Below are 8,835 nucleotides of genomic sequence, written 5' to 3'. Positions count from 1 at the left end.
TTTTTTTCCAGCCAGATCTTAGCTTTGGCAATTCTCAGGTGGGTGCCATTGCCATTCTAAGAGAACAAGGGAGTTGTTCATCTTTTTCTAGAAAAAGATGGAGATGACAGGTTTCATTCTGGCACGGTAGAATTTTACTGAAAGGATACACGACCTACATATGCACACACTTTGCAGAAGAAATGAGAGTTATAATATTCACATCTCCTTCCAGATACTCACTGACTGCACTGAAGAAGCCTTCCAAGAAAGGAAAATAAGGGTGGTTGCAGACAAAGCTGTCAATTTCAGTTTCTCATTTATCCAACGTTAAAAATCAGGTCTTCATATTTCCACATCAATTTGATATTATTACTTTAAAAAGTTTTTATTTATACTTTTCAAGTTTATACATTTCATTACTTTTACAATCAATTTAACATTTCAAAATTTGACTTCCTTCCCCCTATTTTTGCGGTTCCTTATTATTATTTTTAATATCTTCTGCATATCCAAATTCATTTCACTTGCTCATGTAATTATCTACTGTAAATATATACTCTTGTGAAACTGCAGGTTAATACATTAATCCTGCTAATGTCTTTATCTGTTTGCAATTTATCTGTAAATATTCATTAAACCATTTCCATTCTTTTATATAAAGTTTGATATCCTGATTTCTTATTCTTCTGGTAAGTTTCACCATTTCTTCATATTCCATGAGTTTTTGTATCCATTCTTCCTTTACTGGGACTTCTGCTTCTTTCCATTTTGGGGCAAGTAGCATTCTTGCTGCTGTAGTAGCATACATAAATAAATTTCTATACAATGTAGGTAGTTCTGATATTATTACTTTTAAAGTCCTCATGGAAATTCATTAGCATTTAAATGGGAAATTCTCTTAATTGCTATAAGAAGACAATGGATGGTAATCCAGTGTTAGCCGTATTCAGAGTGAGATGCTTTAACAATGGACAAGATAATTGTGAATCACCTACTTTCATTGGTTTCAATAGGTCAACTCTGACATAGTTGGATACAACCCAATGGATTTGTGTAACTCACGCCCAATGATTTCAGTATGAAATATCTGGACCGTAGGACACAAATGCAAATTTTCACAATGAAGAAGAAGAAGAGTTTGGATTTGATATCCTGCTTTATCACTACCCAAAGGAGTCTCAAAGCGGCTAACATTCTCCTTTCCCTTCCTCCACCACAACAAACACTCTGTGAGGTGAGTGGGGCAGAGAGACTTCAGAGAAGTGTGACTAGCCCAAGGTCACCCAGCAGCTGCATGTGGAGGAATGGAGACGCGAACCCGGTTCACCAGATTATGAGTCTATCACTCTTAACCACTACACCACGCTGGCTCTCCAATGACATGTGCAATACCTCAAAATGGGGGGAAATGTACTTCCCTAGCTTGATCTATGTCTTATGCAAAATCATGGTATGTCACAGGACCAGTTCATCCCAAGTGACAGGTGATCTCTGAATCGACAAGTGTGTTAATGCTAATTTGTACGGCTATTTTTACTAGGCTTCATTACACAATTGCACAAAGTAATGCAAAGGACGTACTGTCTTCTTATTTCCTAGGATGTTCAAAAGAGCATGGGGATATTTATATTCTGTTTCCTTTTTGTTGTTGCATCTTTCCCCCCGAGAAACATGAAGCACACTTGGGGGGCGGGGGAGAATTTGCTCTAGGAAACTGAATGTTATCAGGCATAAACTGTGCAGTAAACAATGCATCGTGCTGGCACACAAGCTGTCGCTATCTCAAAATATTGCTTTTGTGATTACTTGCGGCCTTTGAATTCCTCATTCCCCGCACAATAGAAGATTGCCCAGAGCCTGCCAAATGCATTGGAATTATTCCACTTGGTGAGATGGCTGTTTGCAAACATCTAGCTGGCAGATCGCAGACTAGAACGGAGACAAAAAGAAAAAGAAAAGGAAGAAGAATGAAAAGGAAGAAGCTTCATCAAGGGCCATGGAATTTTCCATCGATCAGTGGTTTCAAAACCTTGCAGACAACCTGGAAGACCATATGGAGTGAGCACATGGTGTTGGGTAACATTCACCTATAGGTTAACATGCCTGTGTAGCAGGTCACCAAAGAGGAAGCCCTCATTTTAATTACAGGCTTGTTGGGCCTTTGAACATCGTTACATTCTCATTGCCTTTAGAGTGGACAGAGGCAATGACAGGATGCTCAAGGGAACAAAGTGGGAGCTCACATCTGGTCTGGCCCACCAGTCGCTGATTCCATGCCGTATAATGTTTGTTCTGCACTTGCAAGGAATCCATCCTTAAGGTAGCAGCACCTACACTTCGGAACTCCCTGCCCATTGATACTCTGTAGGGACCTTCACTCTACTGCTTTCGCAGCTTGTGAAAAACTTTTTTTTTACTGGTTCGCCCTAACATTTTCTCATATGTACTTGCACTCAGAGATGCTTGACAAGTAGCACTGGGTAAAGGGAGGATAATCTTTATTGTCATTGTCCAATGCAGAACAACGGAATCGCACATCTACATCAAACTTACAACAACCAACATCCTGCTATCCGCACCCACCCCACCCCTGCATAATAACTCCCTAAAAAGTCTGATACCTCCCCTAATTTACCCCTAAAACTCTGATACCCCATATCTGAGTACAGAACCTCCCTCACAGACAGCCTTTCATTGCATTCAAAACAGATATCGTTCTTGGATAGAAGCTATTTCTCAGGAGGCTGGTCCTGGTCTTTATGACCCTATACCTCCTTCCAGAAGGCAGAAGCTGAAAAAGATCATTTCCAGGGTGCATATTAGGGAGGTAAATATAGCTTGCGTTGCGTGTCTGAAATAACCTTTTGTGAAAACTTATTGAGAGCAAGGTCTGTAGCACCATTAGTTTGCCATCTAGTGGCATAATGAACCAGCTCCTGCAGTGTTGTTATTTTTAGACGATAAATCAGATACATCAGACAGAAGAATATCCATCTCTGTTTCATCCTAGAAAGTGACGAGCTAAGGTCATTTAAGATATTCCATTGAATGTGAATAAGCTGGAGTTTATCTGTGACAACAGGTGTGCATGCTTCTATGTAAAACCTCTCGATGGTGTCCACAGAGTTCCCTATGAAGCGTGATTACTTAACCACTCTAGGAACTGGAGTTACGGGAGGGGAACAGGGGTCTTATAACAACTCCCAGCACCCTTAAGGAAATGCAACTCCCAGAATTCTTTGGGGGAAGCCATTGCTGTTAAAGTGGTACTATAGTGCTTTACATTTATGGTGTGGATATGCCCTTATTGTCATTGCCATTTTAAAGGACTGAAGTATAGGATTATCTGCTCATTGCAGGTTTGCTGTTGCTTTGGGTGACAACAAAGGTTATTCAGTTTAAGAGGGACACACACACACACACACACACACACACACAAACTTTGGCTCTCTGGGCCAGATCCTTATTCAATCATAGCCTCATGGGCCATATTTGACAGGTGGGTGGGTTCACCCACTTGTCATTCACATGGCATCACAGTGATTGCAGAATGCCTGGTTGTGCTTTGGCACCTCTGCCTCTACAGCTAACCTGGGCTGGAAGTCCCATTCCACACACCCCTGCTCAGAATGGCTACCAGGATTTAGGCCTCACACCGAGAGTGAGGCAAGCCTCTGTTTAGCCCCTCACTCTTCCTCCAATAGTGCTGTAAAAGAGGAGGGCAAAAATGCATCTCAACTGTGGTAAAGGCACTGCTCAGTAAGGTGGATAAACCATCTGACTTGGCATAAGGCATAAGAACATAAGAAGACCCTGCTGGATCAGACCAGTGCCCCATCTAGTCCAGCATCCTGTTCTCACGGTATCCAACCAGATGCCTGTGGGAAACCCACCAGGTCCTGAGCACAAGATCCCCCCCCCCCGTGGCTTCCAGCAACTGGTATTCAGAAGCATGACTGCTTTTGACTGTGGAGACCACACCAGTCTAATTTCTCAAATGACAGGTATGAAACTGACTCACACAAGGCAAGCTTTTGTCATTTTACAGTGACAGGCACAGTTAGTTCAAGAGCAGTGAGCAGTCTCCCAAAGGGAAACCCTTTATTCTCTGTCCTCCTTCGCAGATCAAGGTCTTTGCCATCCTTCTCCTGGGAGACTTCTGCTGTAGCAGCACATTTGTTTGACTTCTCATACAGACACAGATGGTGAAGACCATCACAACTGGGGAAGAAGGGAACAGAAAGAAGAGTTTGCCTTTGGGAATCCTCTCAAAGAAACAGTGTTTGCCTTCCCCAGAGAAGGGGATGAAGTGGAAGACAGCAGAAGCAGGATATTATTTTGCTCATAGAAGTAACACAGCAGCCCTTCCTGAAATGCATGTTTCCCTCCCCGTCCCCCTCCTTCCTTCCTTCTTCAGAGGAAGCTCAGGGGAAAGAAGAACAAATGGTTCTGGAACCAGTGTGAGAACATTGGAAGGCTGCTGCTATTATACGCTTGGCACAGAGAAGAGGAAGAGAAGCATCTGTACAGCAGAAATATCTGGAAGTGCCATGCCTGGGTGATAGCCATGTTCTTCTTTTCTAACAGCTCAAACTGGGGAAGAGGTAGGACGTCATTATCCCAAGCTCCTCATTTGCTATGGTAGGCAGCAAACCTCTAAGAAGCACATAAATACAACATTTGACCCAGTTCTTTCTTGTTTCCTTGGCAGAGAGAAGGAGAAAGAGAGACAGAGAACATTTAGCACTGGGCTGGGAGTCCTGACTAGCTCCAAGCTGGAAATTCTGTGAAAGTGGAAAAGAAACGTGACATTCTTAGACTGAGGTTCTGAATACGGTACTTAACGTGTCCTGCTGTAGAGTTTTGAGGAGATTTCATCAAGGAAGCCTCAACTGATCATGTGTGAGCCTGTGCAGCAGGATATCCATGCCATCGTGGAATTCTGTTTTGGGAATGCTTCTGAGACTTGAATGGCAAAGGTGGTAGCTTCAGTTAGGTAATTGGGAACACAAGAACATAAAACAGTCTGACTTGGCATGAGGCATAAGAACATAAGCCCTGCTAGATCATCCTGTTCTCACTGTGGCCAACCAGAAGCCTATGGGAAGCCTGCAAGTAGAAACTGAGCACAACAACATTCTGCCCACGCGTGATTCCCAAAAATTGGTATTCAGAGGCGTCCTGTCTTTGACAGTCCCTAGACAGTAGATCAATAATTTCCATCAGTTCGTAGAATCATTGAGTTGGGAGGGACCTTTCAAGTCAGCCAGTCCAATGCCTAACTCACTACATGATCTCAAATGCAGCTACAGCATCACTGACAGATGACCATCCGCACTCTGCTTAGGTCCCTCCAGTGAAGAAGAGCCCATCACCTCCTGATGCCCTCTGGTCCATAACTGAGCAGCACTTGCAGTTAGGAAATCTCTCCCTGTGTTGTCTGAAACCTGCCTTCTTCCAATTTCCCCCCACTGGGCTCCAGAGTCTGGAGCAAAAGAGGAGAAGTTTGCTGCAGCTTCTTCTGCATGACTGTCCTTCAGATACTTGAAATCCATTTTCATGTCTTCCCCTGAATGGTCATTGATTTATTTGTACCTCCAAAAGGCACGTACCTCCAGAAGGGATTTATTTTGCCTCCAGAAAGCAGTCCCAAAGTCTTGTTTTCTCCATGGTAAACATACCAGCTCTTCCAGCCATTCCCTGTGGGACTTGCTTTCCAAAACCACACAACATCCAGGTTCTCTGGACATACTCCTGTTTGCAAATCCCTTTTAAAATGTGGTGTCCACACCTGGCCAAAGCACTCCACATGTGGCCTGGCTAGTTCAGAACAGAGTGGATTTACTATATCTCATGATCTGGACACTATGCTTCTTCTAATGCAGCCTAAGACTGCGTTAGCCTTTTTAGTAGTTGCACCGCACTGCTGGCTGCTGTTCAACAAAAACGCCTAGATTCTTTCCACATGCACTATTGCCAATTCCCAACCTATGCTTGTGTCTTTACCTCTTTTGTGCTTGAATGCATGACTTGACATTGATCTCTGTTGAGTTTCAACTCATTCCTATGGGCCCCCTGTTCCATCCTGTCAAGATTGCTTTGAGTTTTGATTCTATCTCCTGCACTGAAAGATATTCCCCACCAGCTTTGTGCCAGCTGCAGATTTGATAAACATTCCCCCCCCCCTATTCTAGGAAATGTGCTTTCAATCACATATGCCCTCAATCTGAATGGGTGGTTTTCTTTTCAACTTTAATAAATGCTTGAGAGCAAATCGCTTTGATTTGATTTGATTCCCTCTTTAGAATTTGCCAAGATTTTGAGTCTCGCCAAACCTCTGGGGAACTTGATAGTTGTAGAAATGTGGGGCGCTTGTATTCAAGCAGACTAAATTTTAATGTTTTTAATGTTTTAAATATTTTTAATCAAACATTTTAAATGTTTGATATTTTATTACGTTTTTACAATATATGTGTTGGAAGCCAGAGTGGCTAATGCAACCCAGCCAGATGGGTGGGGTATAAATAAAATAATCATTATCATTATCATTTTCATTATTTTACCTGATTAAACAAAAAACCCTCTCTGAAAACAGACCTTTAGTCTCGCATCTGTTATCTTTCCCACCCACCATGCCTTTATAATATTTATAATATTTTTTATTCAGCCTCTCTTGCACTGGGAGTATATAAAGAACAGCCGTAGCAAATCAAAAAACTTTTCACAGGAGCAGGAAGGGGACGAGCGTCTCAAGTCTCAAGACTCCCAAACCAGCAATGCTATCATTTTGCAAAGCCTCTACAGAAGCATCAGTTTCTTTGCAGTTTCGGAGCAGAAAGAGGGAAATAACCAGGGCTTTTCTTCAGCCAGAACTCGCTGGAACTCAATTCCGGCACCTCTCAGGTGGGTGCCATTGCCATTATAGGAGAATAAGGATTCATGGTGAATTCAGGCACCTCTTTCTCTAGAAAAAGAGCACTGGAAACAACCAATTTTGGATCCCAACCAAAGAAGTTCATACAAGGATTGAGGGAGCCTAATCCACACTCCATTTCCTCCAGCAGTACAGCTAGCATGAAAATATAAGAAGAGCACTCAAAGGTCCATCTAGTCTCACATCCTGTTCTCACAGTGGTAGTAGGGTTGCCATATTTCAAGAGGTAAAAATCCAGACACAAACAGCTGTTGAGCTTTCTTGGGGCAAGTGCTTGATAGCCCCACCCGACAGCCAAGCCCAAGCTGTCCATGCCAGAGCCAGAGCCTGGGTTGACTACGCCAGAGCCGAAGACTGAACCAGAGCCGCCTGTGCACAATGTTGTTGTTGTTGTTGTTGTTGTTGTTGTTGTTGTTGTTGTTGTTGTTGTTGTTGTTGTTGTTGTTTTAAACAAACAAACAAACAAACAACACCAAATCCAGGACATTTGCTTTAAAAGGCAAAATTTCCCCCAGATGGACATGCTGGACCCCCCAAAAGAGGACACGTCTGGGAATTCCCAGACGTATGGCAACCCCGCAGAGTGGCCAACCAGATGTGCACTGTAAGCCCCAAAGCAGGAGCTGAGTGCTGCAACATGCTTCCCACTTGCGACCCCCAGGAATCAATACGTAGAGGTATACTGCCTCTGTCATTGGATGTAGAACACAGACATCATAACGAGTAGCCATTGATGGTGCCCCTTGCTCATACCAGGTACAAAACCTGACAGAACTGGCAGCTGGATCTTATTTCAGCACTGGAGATGAGGCAGCATCTTCCACTCCAGTAGACTAGCTTAGGGGGCAAAGGGCAAGTCATATATGCCACACATAGTTCTGCCCTCTGAAGACCTCACCGGTGTTCTCTTACCCAGCATCTGCTGCCTGAGGCCAGTACTTCACTCTGCCTAATGATAGAGCTGGCTCTGGTCAACAGACCACAGGAACAAAGGCAGAAATAGTATGTGAACAAAGCAATCATAGACATGATCTTCCAGTTCACATATTATGTTTGCCCATATTTGCCCTAAGCAAATGGAACCCTGCTCCCATGTTTACCCAAAATTTACTGGGAGAACATAAGATACATAGATAGCAATTGATGGGTTGCGTTGGTCTTGATGGCTTTTATGTTGCTGTTTCATTTCAAACCACTAGAGGGACCTAAAGTCCATTCTAAAGCACAGGTGTGTCTGAGAGTGGCTGTGTTTTCCATTCCTTACATAAAAGCAGCAGTTTTTGTCCTCTCTCCCCTCTGCAGTACCATATAAAAGACAATTTTTTGAGGTGCAACATGAAGTCATGTGGGGGAAGAAAACCAATGATGGCTTAGAATGACTGGCTACTGGCTGCTATAAGCCTTGCAAAGAAGAGCCCCATTGTTGTCCTCAGCTTGTGTCTTATTTTGCATTTATGCCGGCTGAAAGATAGGAAGGGAAATGCAAAGGTACTGTACATTTAAAGCACTGTTTTTCAACTTTAACGGACATGGTTTGCCCCCAAATAAACTTGGGAACCGTGGTCTGTTAAGGAAGCTGAGAGTTGTTAGGAGGCCCCCTGTTCTCTTCGAGTGGGACAATTAGCAGAGCTCCATGGGAAGAGCGGGATGGATTGTCAAACCAATCTGGGAGGGAACTAGGGAATTCCTAACAACTTTCAGCACCCTTAACAAACTACAGTTCCTAAATGGCTTACTAAGACTCATTCAAGTGACCTCTCCCCACCCCAACCCCTCTGCCACCAGAAATACAGGTGTCGAAAAACTGGGATAGCTGCAACTAAATTTTCAGCAATATTTGCATTTTCAAATACCTGTGTGATTTTTGGTATGATGTGTAACCTCTGTCTTTTGCAATTTGTGCTTTCCTGAACAGTATG

Source organism: Lacerta agilis, chromosome 10, assembly GCF_009819535.1.
Source record: "Lacerta agilis isolate rLacAgi1 chromosome 10, rLacAgi1.pri, whole genome shotgun sequence".
In the NCBI taxonomy this organism is placed as follows: domain Eukaryota; kingdom Metazoa; phylum Chordata; class Lepidosauria; order Squamata; family Lacertidae; genus Lacerta; species Lacerta agilis.
The sequence above is the reverse complement of the archived record's forward strand: the minus strand, read 5'-3'. Positions refer to the sequence as shown.